Source organism: Lithobates pipiens, unplaced genomic scaffold (genome assembly GCF_037356315.1).
Source record: "Lithobates pipiens isolate NorthernLeopardFrog02 unplaced genomic scaffold, aLitPip1_a1.2 Scaffold_10, whole genome shotgun sequence".
Taxonomy (NCBI): Eukaryota; Metazoa; Chordata; class Amphibia; order Anura; family Ranidae; genus Lithobates; species Lithobates pipiens.
The window spans coordinates 29450431-29463252 of NW_027507686.1; the positions used below are offsets into that span (position 1 = coordinate 29450431).

General features: G+C 44.7%; 1 protein-coding gene across 3 annotated transcripts in view; it reads left to right on the forward strand.

Annotated features, from left to right (window-relative positions):
* Positions 1 to 6989: 6989 nt before the first annotated feature.
* The window catches only part of BANP (BTG3 associated nuclear protein), a 587215-nt gene continuing 581382 nt past the window's right edge, over positions 6990 to 12822 (forward strand). For all 3 annotated transcript variants that reach the window (XM_077453360.1, XM_077453364.1, XM_077453362.1), the window contains exon 1: positions 6990 to 7154. The gene's annotated coding sequence lies outside the window, so the exon portion shown is untranslated. The remainder of the gene's footprint in view (positions 7155 to 12822) is intronic.

Here is a 12822-nt window from a genome sequence, read left to right on the forward strand (position 1 = left end):
GGCCAAAAGGGTCTCTGAGATTAGTTCCCTAGGCTGCAAGGAGCCATTTCTCACCTTTTTCCCAGATCGGGCAGTCCTGATTCCTATGTTAGGTTCAAATCCGAAGGTAACAAGCGTTTTTCACGAAAATCAGGAAATTGTCCTTCCAATTTTCCAGGCAGATGAAGACTCTAATATTCATCCTCTAGATGTTGGAGAAGTCTTAAAGCAATACCTAGAAGCCACAGCTCCTTTCCGGAATTCTGACCACTTATTCATCTACTTTTATGGGAAGAATAGAGGTTTACGTGCTTCTTCAAGAACTATAGCATCTTGGATTGTCCAAGCCATCCAAAGGGCGTATAAGGCTAAGGGTCTGGCTCCCCCAGAAGCGGTTACTGCTCATTCTACCAGGAGCGTTTCTACATCGTGGGCAGCTTCCCGTCATGTTTCCCCGGAAGTGATCTGTAAAGCGGCCTCGTGGTCGTCGATTAATACTTTTATGACACACTATTGTGTAGAACCGGCTTCCTTGTCTTCAGTTAATTTTGGTTTGAATGTCTTATCTGTTGACGGTGCCAATTAAACCTTCTTTTCTTTAATCAGCAATTGCCCACCTGGGTGTGTATGGCTAGTCATTTCCCATACGTAGGCTGCCATGGAGTCTGTCAGGAAAACTGAAAATTTATATCATATACTTATCGTAATTTTCCTTTCCTGATGGACTCCATGGCAGCAGGAGTTCCCTCCCATTGCTGGAGTAGGCTAAGTTACGGAACGTGGTCTCTGACTAGAAGCAAAGATTTATGGGAGTGGGGTCCTATGAGGTAGGAGAGGCGGGGTTAACCCATACGTAGGCTGCCATGGAGTCCATCAGGAAAGGAAAATTACGGTAAGTATATGATATAAATTTTCAGTTTTCTTCCTGCAAGGCAATATCATAACATGCTAGTATGCCGCATACTAGCACATTATGAAAGACTTACCTTGAAGCGAAGCCCTCCAGCAGCATGCTGTCACCGTTATTGAGGCTTTTTATCTTCATCGTCCTCCTTCCAGGTTTGCGGCTGCTTGAATGGCCGCGCCACGATGAAGTCACTCTGCCACACTTGGCCACGGCACACAGCCTTGAAGGAACGGCACGGCTAAGCCGATCCTTCAGGGCACATATCTCCTAAACGGTGCATGTGTCATTATCCACTTGCCCTCCAAAAAAATGTACCCTCCTCCATGACCTGGCCATTTTTTGCGATACGGCACTTCGTTACTTTAACTGACAATTGCGCAATTGTGTAACACTGTACCCAAATTAGGGGAATGAGGGACAGAGGGACATTGCTCTAAATCAGGGATAGTCCCTCAAAATCAGGGACAGTTGGGAGCTATAAGATTCACTCTCTCTTTTTGTCGTGCTTATTGTTATCACTGAGTGTGAAAGAAAATCACCAAATTTGATTTGTCACAGGACAGGAATAGATGGGATATCCTCCAATGGGGACACTGGTTCTGCTGGCAACCAAGGATTCCTTCACTTTGGAGGGATTTCCTCTTAATTTCCTGTTTTGGCTATGGGGCTGGAGGCAAAACTCTCCAATGGTGCAGTAGATGGCAAAATAAACCTGACAGGGTTTATAACCCTATTCGCTTTTCAAAAAAAAAGAAGAAGAGTTTTGCCTTTAGTACTACTTTAAATAGTATGAAATTATGAAAGCTTCTCTCCCGGTTGTACTGGCATGGGGCGTCGGGTTAATCTTTATCTGTGATATCTCATCTGACCCGGTGACATGAGAGAACACTGAGTAATACAATGCATGTTGTAAGCTGCCAATGCACATGACAGCACTGCGTAACTGGTGCCCCAGGTCCCCCTGCCAAAAAGAACATCCTATGCAAAGGGCAAAGCATGGACATGTCACCTGTGTAAGAAGCCTCGGACTGAAGTTGCCATTCTCTAATTCACATAGCTCCCAACTGTCCCTGATTTCAAGGGACTGTCCCTGATTTGGAGCAATGTCCCTCTGTCCCTCATTCCTCCTCATTTGTCCCTCATTTTGGTCTGATCTATATAGATGTATATAAAATGCACTTTTTATCTTTCAAAAAGTGTTTCCCAGAGCTAAACCTTTCATCCAAATTCTAAATTGCTGCATTTGTAAATTCCAAAAGCCAATATAAAGGAATAGGAGTGGTAAAAAAAAAAAGCACTTGTGTGTTTAACCAATCTCTTTTTTTTTGTACAATTCTCCTTTAAGGGGGCGTGACAGGAGGTGTGTCCTAGTTCTACATACTTTTGCTGATAGGTGTCCCTCATTCCCATCTCAAAAAGTTGGGAGGTATGAATTCATGTACTGCTATAAGTGTGTGCAGCCTATTGTATTAGGGTGTGCACCCCAAAGCTTAAACACACATTCCTTTCTATGCAGCCTCAGCTGTACTGGACAGTGAATGAATGGGAAGTGCTCTGTGCTGAGTGGCTTCCTGTTCCTTCGAAAACGGAAGCATAGTAAACACAGCTTACTATGCTTCCGTTATGAATGGATGAATGGACACAGTGAGCGAATGTGTTCATTTAAAAAAGTAGGGGGCCTGTAAATTACATATTTTATTAGCCCCTTTCCTCAATCTCCATCCTGAAATATCTTCTCCTGCAGCAGCCAGAGGGAGAGAAGCCAGGAGGAGCACTGGAGGAGCGGGGGGGGGGGGGCGGAGCTCGGGCAGTAGGGGGATTCTGCACCACACATAGTGATTGGGGGGGGGGGGATTGGCACACCCCCTGCTCACACCTATGTGTACTGCACACTGAATGCCAGTGAAGGTGCTCACGGTGAATCTGAATCAGCTCAGCTTCACTTCCATAAACCAGAATGCAGCCTGGGAATCGCACAGCGCAGGACAGTGGTTTTTTTTTTTTTTTTTTTTTTTTTTTACTTTGGAAGAACAAACATGACAATTGGAAAACAAATGTGTGTACAGGTGAGCATAGGTTATTTAATGCAGGAGCACCATCTATTGGAAATGATGTTCATATTTCAATAAAATATAACAGCAGCTTACAATAAATAAATCTGTGATTTTTTTCTATCCCTTCCGTTGTCTGAGACACAGAAGAAAACATACACATTCCAAACTTTATCTGTTGATTTTATACATTTGAGTTTCAATTTTATTCTGTGACACTCAGAGAACCTGATTAAAGCTATATACTTATATTTTGTCCTGCCTGGTTCCTCAACCCCCCCCCCCCCTCATCAACATGATAATGGGATTTTTAAATAAAACCTTTCTATTTCGATAAAATACCTTTTTCTTGGTCTTATCATGTTAGCCTGGGGTTCGTAGTTTGACATGATGAGCTCCCAGGAAAGAAAAATTACGGTAAGTATGGTAACAACTTTCCATAATTTTACACCCACTCATGTCATCAATGGGTCTTTGTTCTTCTCTATGCAACGCAGGCAGATCGTGGCTGGGGGGAGGGGCTGGCTGGGGGCTGTACATAGCTTCCTGAGAACATCCCAGCACCCGGCCTCTGTGCTCCTCAGTGGGAGATCTCAGTACTGATACAAGCAGTGGGCTGGCTCTAGGGAGGAGTTATGCAAATATCAAAATGCCTTGATGGTTGGGTGTCAGTCTAAAGGAGTGGGCTTTCCTGGGCAAGCTGAATTCGTACGCAGACCGCCCATATGTGATGCTGCACCTCTTTGATTGAAAGTACTGAAATCCAATGAATTACCGGGGTGAGCCCAGGGGCAGTCAGGCTGGGGAGGAAAGCACCAGATGATGCTGGACATCCTCCAGCCAGGAAATGAGGGGGGGCTCTATTTGACTTGCTGCAGCTTCTAACGCACATTGCGAGAAGCTCACAGTGTGCAGCGCAATCAGAGTAAGCAGGAGAGGAGCCTCTTACAACTGTGCATGAATGTGAATGAAGAAAAGGCCGGAGGTTACAGGTTTTGCACTTTAAAAAAAAAAATTGCTTTAATAATTTAAAATGGATATAAACTCAAACTATAGGCAAAATGTTTGTCTTACTTTTTTTTGGATAGAGTAAGGGAAGATTATAACCCTTGTCAGATTTTTTTTCGCCATCGATGTCTCATTGTAGAGATTTCCCTTCATTTCCTGTCCCATAGCCAAACAGGAAGTGAGAGGAAATCCATGCAAATTAAGGGAATCCCTTGGGGACCCCCCCAGGTCACCAGAACTAGTGTCCTCATTAGCAGATTTCCCCTCTATTACTTTTCTAGGGACAATCCAAAAATTGGGATTTTCTTTACTTTCAAGGGGTTGTAAAGGTTCATTTTTTATTTTCTACATAGGTTCCTTTAAGCTAGTCCATTGTTGGTTCACTTACCTTTTCCTTCGATTTCCCTTCTAAATTTTTTTTTCTTTGTCTGAATATCTCACTTCCTGTTTCTCCTCAGTAAACTTCACACCATCATCCGAGCGGTGTTTAGTCAGCCAGAACAGCTTACTGAACAGCTTACTGAGGAGGAACAGGAAGTGAGAAATTCAGACAAAGAAAACAAAGAAAAAAAACATTTAAAAGGGAAATCGAAGGAAAAGATAAGTGAACCAACAATGCACTAGCTTAAAGGAACCTATTTAGAAAATAAAAAACGAACCTTTACAACCCCTTTCACTTTCAACGATAATGGTAAACAGGACAAATAGAGAGGGTAAATGCCCTTAACGGGAGCACAGACAGTAATAAAAACTGACAGTTATAATCTCTCTATGCGCTATCCAAAAATAAAAATAAAAAGTTTTGCCTTTAGTTACACTTTAAACACTTCACGCAAATTGCAGTACCTGTACGTCGGTACTTTGATGCTAAATACCGGGGTAATGGCAGCAGCTAGCTGCCATAAGCCCGGTATTTTCAGGAACGCCGTGTGTTTCTCTGTCAGACTGAGCTCATGCAGATATACTTTGGCAGAATGGCTCTCCTTCGCAAAACTGACGTACCTGTATGTCAGTCCACAAAATCAGGATAGTTAGCGCCGCGGGTCCCACAGACTTGGTGTCCACCGACGGCCTGCAATCGCAGGGAGGAGAGGCAGGACAGGAAACTGCCTATGTAAACAAGGCATTTCCCTGTTCTGCCTAGTGACATGACAGAGCTCTACTATTTCCTGTCATCGGCTACAGTTAGAACACGCTGAGAGAGTACAGTAAACCCATTGATCGCCCCCCTAGTGTTAACCCCTTCCCTGCCAGTGTCATTTGTACATTGATCAGTGCATTTTTTTTTTAGCACTGATCAATGTAATAATGTCTCCGGGCCCCAAAAAAGTGTCATTTGGAGTCAGATTTATGTGCCACAATGTCGCAGTCCTGCTAAAAATCGCAGATCCTGAATTGATGTGCATAAAGTGTAATGCAATGTATTATACAAATAAAACAGTTATTTGAAAAAAAAAAAAAATACGCAGATCGCCACCATTACCAGTAAAAAAAAGTCCCTAAATCCCTAAAAGTTTGTAGACGCGATAACTTTTGTGCAAACCAATCAATATATACGCCTATTGCGATTTTTTTTTAACCAAAATTATGTAGAAGAAACTATATTGGCCTAAACTGATGAATAAATTTTTTTTTTTTTATATTGATTTTTTTAGATATGTATTATAGCAAAAAGTGAAAAAGAAATTTGTTTTTAAAATTGTTGCTCTTTTTTTGTTTATAGAGCAAAAAATAAAAACCGCAGAGGTCATCAAATAACACCAAAAGAAAGCTCTGTCTGGTAGGAAAAGGACGTAAATGTTGTTTTGGTACAGCATCGTACGACCGCGCAATTGTCAGTTAAAGCAACACAGTGCTGTATCGCAAAAAAAAAAAAATGCTCTGGTCATTAAAGTGGTGCTCCGCTTAAAAAAAAAAAAAGTCTACAAATACTGTGGCTGCTGACTTTTAATAGTCGGACACTTACCTATCACAGGGTCCAGCGATGCGGGGGATCGAAGCCCCGCTGGTCTCCCCCTCCGCACTGGCATTTTAACTGTGGGCGCCCGTCTGTGGCTTCACAGCCGCGCTGCGTGCCGTGACTGGCCACGCAATTATCTTGGACCTGTTATGTGTCCCAGATGATTGACAAGAGGAAGGGGGGAGAGGCGATCTCTCTTCCTGCACCGAGGGAAGTGACGTCCGGAGCCCAGGCACTGAAGCAGGTAGATTAGGAGGGACCCCCTAGCAACAGGCATTTAGAGGTGAGTAAAAAAAAAATTCTCCCAAATTATTTTTTATTTTTTAAGCACATTAATCTTTTTTTTTTTTTTTTTTTTTTTTGGGGGGTCGTGGAAATCCACTTTAAGGGGCTAAAACCTTCCGGGGCTGAAGTGGTTAATGTTTATTATACTCTATATTTATAGAGTGTATGATGGTAGAGGTGTACTCCTGCAATTCTATTCTGGAGACTGCACTTTCCCAATAAAGCCAGCAGGTGGCACCACTTTGCATTGTAACATGTTGATCTTGCAATAAAATTCTGAGTCCTGCACTTCTCAAGTGTGGCCGGCAGATGGCGCAGTCTAATACTAGAATGCGCCAGCTACTGGGCAGGTTGACCAGCAGAGGGCGGTGTTGTACTTTGCAAATCTCTGATACGGAGGTTTTGTGCTAAGCGTTGCGCTTCCTAATTCCGGCTATCCGATGGCAGCTCTATTACTATTAGTCTCTAAGACACAGGATCCTGCCCTTTCATTTCCAGGTTCTGCACTTCTCCAAATTGCTCAGAAGATGGCGTAGTCGAGCAGCTTCGTTCTGTGCATCTCCTGCGTGCTCTCTCCTATTCTAGCCATCAAGTTGCACTTCCCCAGTGTAACCAGCAGGTGGCGAGGGTTTATGCAGAGCCATGCTGTACAACGCCACTAATCCTAGTAGGGTACATTCTGAACGTTGCACTTCCCAAAATAGCCAGCAGAGGGCCCACCGTGCATTGGAAACGCACTGGATGCAGCGGTTCTACTGCGGAGGGTGGTGCAGTTGCACAGTCTTTCCCAGCAGAGGGCGCGCCCTCGTTTCCCACGGCAAACAACATCGCGCATGCGCTTGTCGGTGTGCCTGTCAGGCTCGGCGGCAGCGAGGAGAGGTGCGGGGAGTGCCTGGATTCTCTCGCGAGGAAGGACGCCATTATCGCCCATCAAAACACCACGAGAACTCGCAGAGCCCACACGGTAACTGCAGCCGGCGGCTGTGCTGACTTACAGCTCCCACTTCCGTCCGGTCCCCGGAGTCCCGCCCGCGCTCCACCCCCTCCTCCCGGCGGCCTGCCGCCTCAGGAGACACCGTGGACTCGGCCGGGAGTGCAGGCCTCAGCCCCACAGACCCCATCCCTATAGATTGATATGTGAGAGAGGGGCCCGGCCTGAGGCCTGCTCTCCTCCCACCACCTCCCTCATACCACCCAACCCACAGGACCTATTATTATTATATTATCATGTCTGTATGGGGGGGATGGGAGTCACCTGAGAGATGTGCCTGTCATTTATCACACCCCGTTCTACTCGTATCTCCCTGTGTGTGTATATATATATATATATATATGTGTGTGTGTGTGTATGTGTATATATATATATATATATGTGTGTGTGTGTGTGTGTGTATATATATATATATATATATATATATGTGTGTGTGTGTGTATATATATATATATATATATATGTGTGTGTGTGTGTGTATATATATATATATATATATATGTGTGTGTGTGTGTGTATATATATATATATATATATATATATATATGTGTGTGTATATATATATATATGTGTGTGTGTGTAAAGTGCACATAATAAGGAGAGTGGATCAAGAAACAAATACCCCAACAACACAGATTCAGACCTTCATACTTGCACTCATTCAAACCTGCAACGCATGCGACCCCCATAAGGACGGTAGAGGTCTAGGATTCCCCCCTCCCCCATGCTTTGGATGTTTCATATAAGGCAATCTGTGATTATCAATTTTTGCAATCTTGCTGAAAAATATTAGAGTACATAAGTATGGGGCCTACTGGGAAAGCTGTGATGAAAGGACATCCCCCCAGAAATCCTCCGAGACATCAAGCCATGGTTGCCAGATTTTGGTGAATTTCTTAGGGCATGTCCTACTCTTGTATATCAATTTGAATTTGGGAAGGACCCCATGAACAATGCGGAAGAAGGCGTGGGCTGAAAGGGGGACCGCATCCTTCCAGTGCAATAGGATGGGTTTTACGTGCATAAAATAATAGTATACGTAGCAAAGTCCTGGCGTGGGTACGGTGGACATGGTCGTTGAGTATTCCCAAAAGTCCCACCTGCGGAATGTGAGGTATCGGTAGATTAAGTTTGTGGTCAAAGAAAGCAAACGATTCCTTCCAGAAGGTTGAACGTTCGGGACAGGTCCAGAACATGTGGAAAAAGTCAGCAGAAAATCACATCACATCTAACACATGCAATATCCTTCCCCGGACCAGCCTAGCTGGGGTATAGTGCAGGTGGTGTATAAACTTAAATTGTAGTGCTAATTATGTCCTGAAAACATATCTCAGATGCTTCTTCCCAGTCCTCTTCAGAAAGCTCAGGCATAGACAATAGCCATTTGCGATGAGCGTTCTGGAAAGGATCAGCTCCCACCAGCTGGAGGCGACCATAGAAGGTCATCACCAGTATGGCGATTTCCAGGAACGACAGGAGATCTTCAATAGACAATTCTGTGAGCTCAATGGTCAAAGATCCAAACTGTGCCTTAATGGCATGTCTGAGTAAGAGATATTTGAAAAAGAATTTATTATCCATATTTAAGTCTGAGTACATCAAAGGATAGTAAGGTATTCTCTTCAACTATGTGGGTTAGGGGTGTAATACCAAATCGACTCCACCATGTCGAGTCCAGGTGACCGAAGAGCTCAGGGAGGTTGGGGTCCCGCCACAGAGGAGTCTGTGGCAATATACCCATAGAAGACTGTGTCAGGTTTCCACCCCTCCCTCCTGGCTGTAAAGCTAACCTCAACGGGAGAATCTGGAACCACCCAATCTCTTTGATCTGTGGAGTTCATCCCGTAGAGAGGTAGGAGGTTCAAAGAGGGTCTATAAAAGTGCCGTAGCAGGAGTCAGTGGGTCAGAATGTAACATAGGACATAGGTAAGTTGGGAAGCAAGGAAATAATTCTTAAGTTTGGGCAAGCCAGGCCGCCCATGGTCTTTGCCGCCTGTGAGGAGGACCTGGCTATACGAGGTTGGCGGCCATTCCAGACAAAGGAGGAGACAGTGGAGTCTTATTTTCTCCAAAAACTTTTTAGTGAAAAGACTGGGGCAGCTGGAAAACAGTTGACAAATTTTGGTAGAGAAATAGTTTTGAATATGTTTATGCGACCAATTAGGTTAAGGGGCAGTGGTGATCTATCTATGATGATCTATCTATCATTTGCTTTACTATAGGAGTAAGTTCTTCGTATTTAGAGATGTCAGCATGTATTTGAATACCTATATATTTAAAGGAGGATGTCAATTGAATATGCAACCTTTGTAGATAATCATAAGGAGAGGGGGGCCTATAAGACAGACCTGAGATTTTTCCCAACCTACCTGTAGACCTGAAGCTGCACCGATCTGCACCGATCTCCTCCACAACACACAGCAATTTATGAAATGAGCTCTCTCTACTGTCCAAATATATAAGGCATTGTCCGCGTAGAGGAAGATCTTCTCCTCCAGTGGACGAGAGCGGATGGCCCCTATCACTGACGTCTGTCGCACCGCCAGGGCCAGCGGCTCTATGGTCAGTGTGAACAAGAGTGGAGAGAGGGCACCCTTGCCTGGTACCCTTCTTCAAGGAAAATGGTTCAGAGATGTCCCTGTTGGTGCGGACCCTGGCCTTTGGGTCTGTGTATAATAAACGGGCCCCCTGAATAAAGCGTGGACCAATACCCACTCGTGCCACAGCTTCTCAAAGGAAGGGCCAGCTCACAGTGTCAAAGGCTTTTAACACATCTAAGGATAGGACCAATCCACCCTGTTTTGCGCGTGTTGTACCATGGATATGCAGATACAGTCTACGAATATTGTCAAAAGTGCTCCTGCCAGGCATAAAACCGGATTGATCAGGAGGTATGAGGGACAGCATGACCATCTGAAGTCTATGGGTGAGAATCTTTGGGATATGGGATGGTAGGACCCACACTGCAGCTTGTCTTTGCCAGGTTTAGGTATAACCACTATAAGTACTTCGTTTAAAGAGTCCAGAAGTATCCCCAGCGTTAGAGAGTCCTGGAATGTCTTAAGGAGCTTAGGAGCCAGTCCTTCCATGTGTGTCTGGTACCACTCTGATGGGAGTCCATCAAGACCTGGAGTTTTATTGGTCGGTAATAAACGTATGGCCGTGGCTACCTCCTCCATTGTAATAGGTTTATCTATGGAAAGCTGCTGAAGGGTACTAAGTGTTGGGAAGTCAAGTGATTCAAAGAAACCTAGGAAGGCATGTTCTGAGGGGATAGATGTGATGTCGTATAATTTACTGTAGAAATCTGAAAAGGTCTGGTTAATAGTCAGAGCATCAGCAGTAGTTGACCCGTTTGGAAGTTGAATTTCACCAATCAAAACTATCCTGGAGGTCCGTATGGGCAAGATACGCAAGGAGCCTACCGTTTTTTTTTTTTTATACATCCCCGTATATAGAGATTATTACCCCACACCCCATTCTTTTTTTATTTTTTTATTTTTTTCTTGCTTAAGGGGAATTTTTAATGGGATTAATGCACTACAATTTAGTGCTGAGAGACAAATTAGTGCAAAAACGTATTATATACTAATATGTAAATGATTTGGGTAACAAAAAATGTAGATAAAAGAAAAACACAGATCTGTAATAGGAATATGTGAATTGCACAATACTAATACTAGTCATTGAAAAAATAAAAGGGTTTCCCTATTACCAATACAGAACATAGACCTGGAAGAACCTGTTTTTAAGTATCTCTGCAGCAGGATTAAATTATTTTTTCCACTTGAGCTCTGGCTGTTTGCCCTCAATTACCTGATATCTGTGTGTTATTTACCTCACTGTATAGTATTTTATGTACATTTGAGCTCAAACGTTTGCATACCCTGGCAGGAAGTTTGTCATTTAATATTGAAAATATGCCTGATCATGCCAAAAAGCTATCTTTTATTTAAAGCGGAAGTAAACCCATCCATAAAATGGTTTCATTTCCAGGACTCCCATTGGTTGTGCTCTCAACCAAACTCTCAAAGCATCCAATGGCTGGCGTCATAACTGATCACATGTGCAGCATCATGGCAGTTGTAGATTAAACCGAGGCAAAGAGGGCAGTTTCCTTGGCTGAAAACGATAGGGGGGGATTACTTACACTTTAAGGATAGTGATCACATGAAGCCATTTATTATCACATCGTTTTTAGGATCCTTTTTAAATCATAATAATAACAGCAATCACCCAAATGGCCCTTATAAAAAGTTTACATACCCTGGAATGTTTGGCATTGGTACAGACACAGAAGGTGGCATACACAGGTTAAAATGGCAATTAATGGTTAATTTCTCACATTTGTGGCTTTTTACATCACAATTAATGTCTGTGTAGAAATACCGTATATACTCGAGTATAAGCCGAGATTTTCAGCCTCTTTTTTGAGGCTGAAAGTGCCCCCCTCGGCTTATACTCGAGTCATCGCTGTCTGCCTGCTCGATCAGCGTGTCGAGCAGACAGACAGCGGACATTCTACCATTCAAACGCCGCGCCTCCGCCTCCGCCTTCGCCTGTGATAGGCGGAACACTGAATTTCCCAGCAGCCTGTGTTCCGCCTATCACGGACATCGTCTCATCCTCGTACTACGGACGAGGATGAGACGATGTCCGTGATAGGCGGAACACAGGCTGCTGGGAAATTCAGTGTTCCGCCTATCACAGGCGGAGGCGCGGCGTTTGAATGGTAGAATGTCCGCCGAGGCGCCGACGAAGAGCGGCGATCCTGGCAAGGCACGGGACGGAGGCAAGGCAAGGGACGGGACGGAGGCAAGGCACGACACGGGACGGAGGCAAGGCACGGCACGGGACAGAGGCAAGGAGGCAAGGCACGGGACACAGGCTCGGGACACAGGTAGGCTGGACACACACACACACACACACACACACACACACACACACACACACACGGACACACACACACAGGGATGGATGGATACACACACACAGGGATGGATGGATGGAGACACACACACACAGGGATGGATGGATGGATGGAGACACACACACACAGGGATGGATGGATGGACACACACACACACAGGGATGGATGGATGGACGGACACACAGGGATGGACGGACACACACACAGGGATGGACGGACACACACACAGGGATGGACGGACACACACACAGGGATGGACAGACACACAGGGATGGACGGACACACAGGGATGGACGGACACACAGGGATGGACGGACACACACACAGGGATGGACAGGCATGTCTCACCCTCGGCTTATACACGAGTCAATAAGTTTGCCAGTTTTTTTGGGGGTAAATTGGGGGCCTCGGCTTATATTCGGGTCGGCCTATACTCGAGTATACACGGTAGTCAATGAGTTTGTTGGCTCTCACTTGGGTGCCCTAAGCAGGCTAGATACTAAGCCATGAGGAGGTAGAAAAGAACAGTCAAAAGACCTGTGTAATAAAGTAATGGAAAAGGACATAAAAAGATACCCAAAGCCTTGAATATGCCACTCAGTACTGTTTAACCACAAGAGATCCGCGCTATAGCCAAATGACGGCTACAGCGCGGACCTCCTTTGCCGGGACCACATCTATTGACGTCATTCCATGAACGAGCGGCCTGCG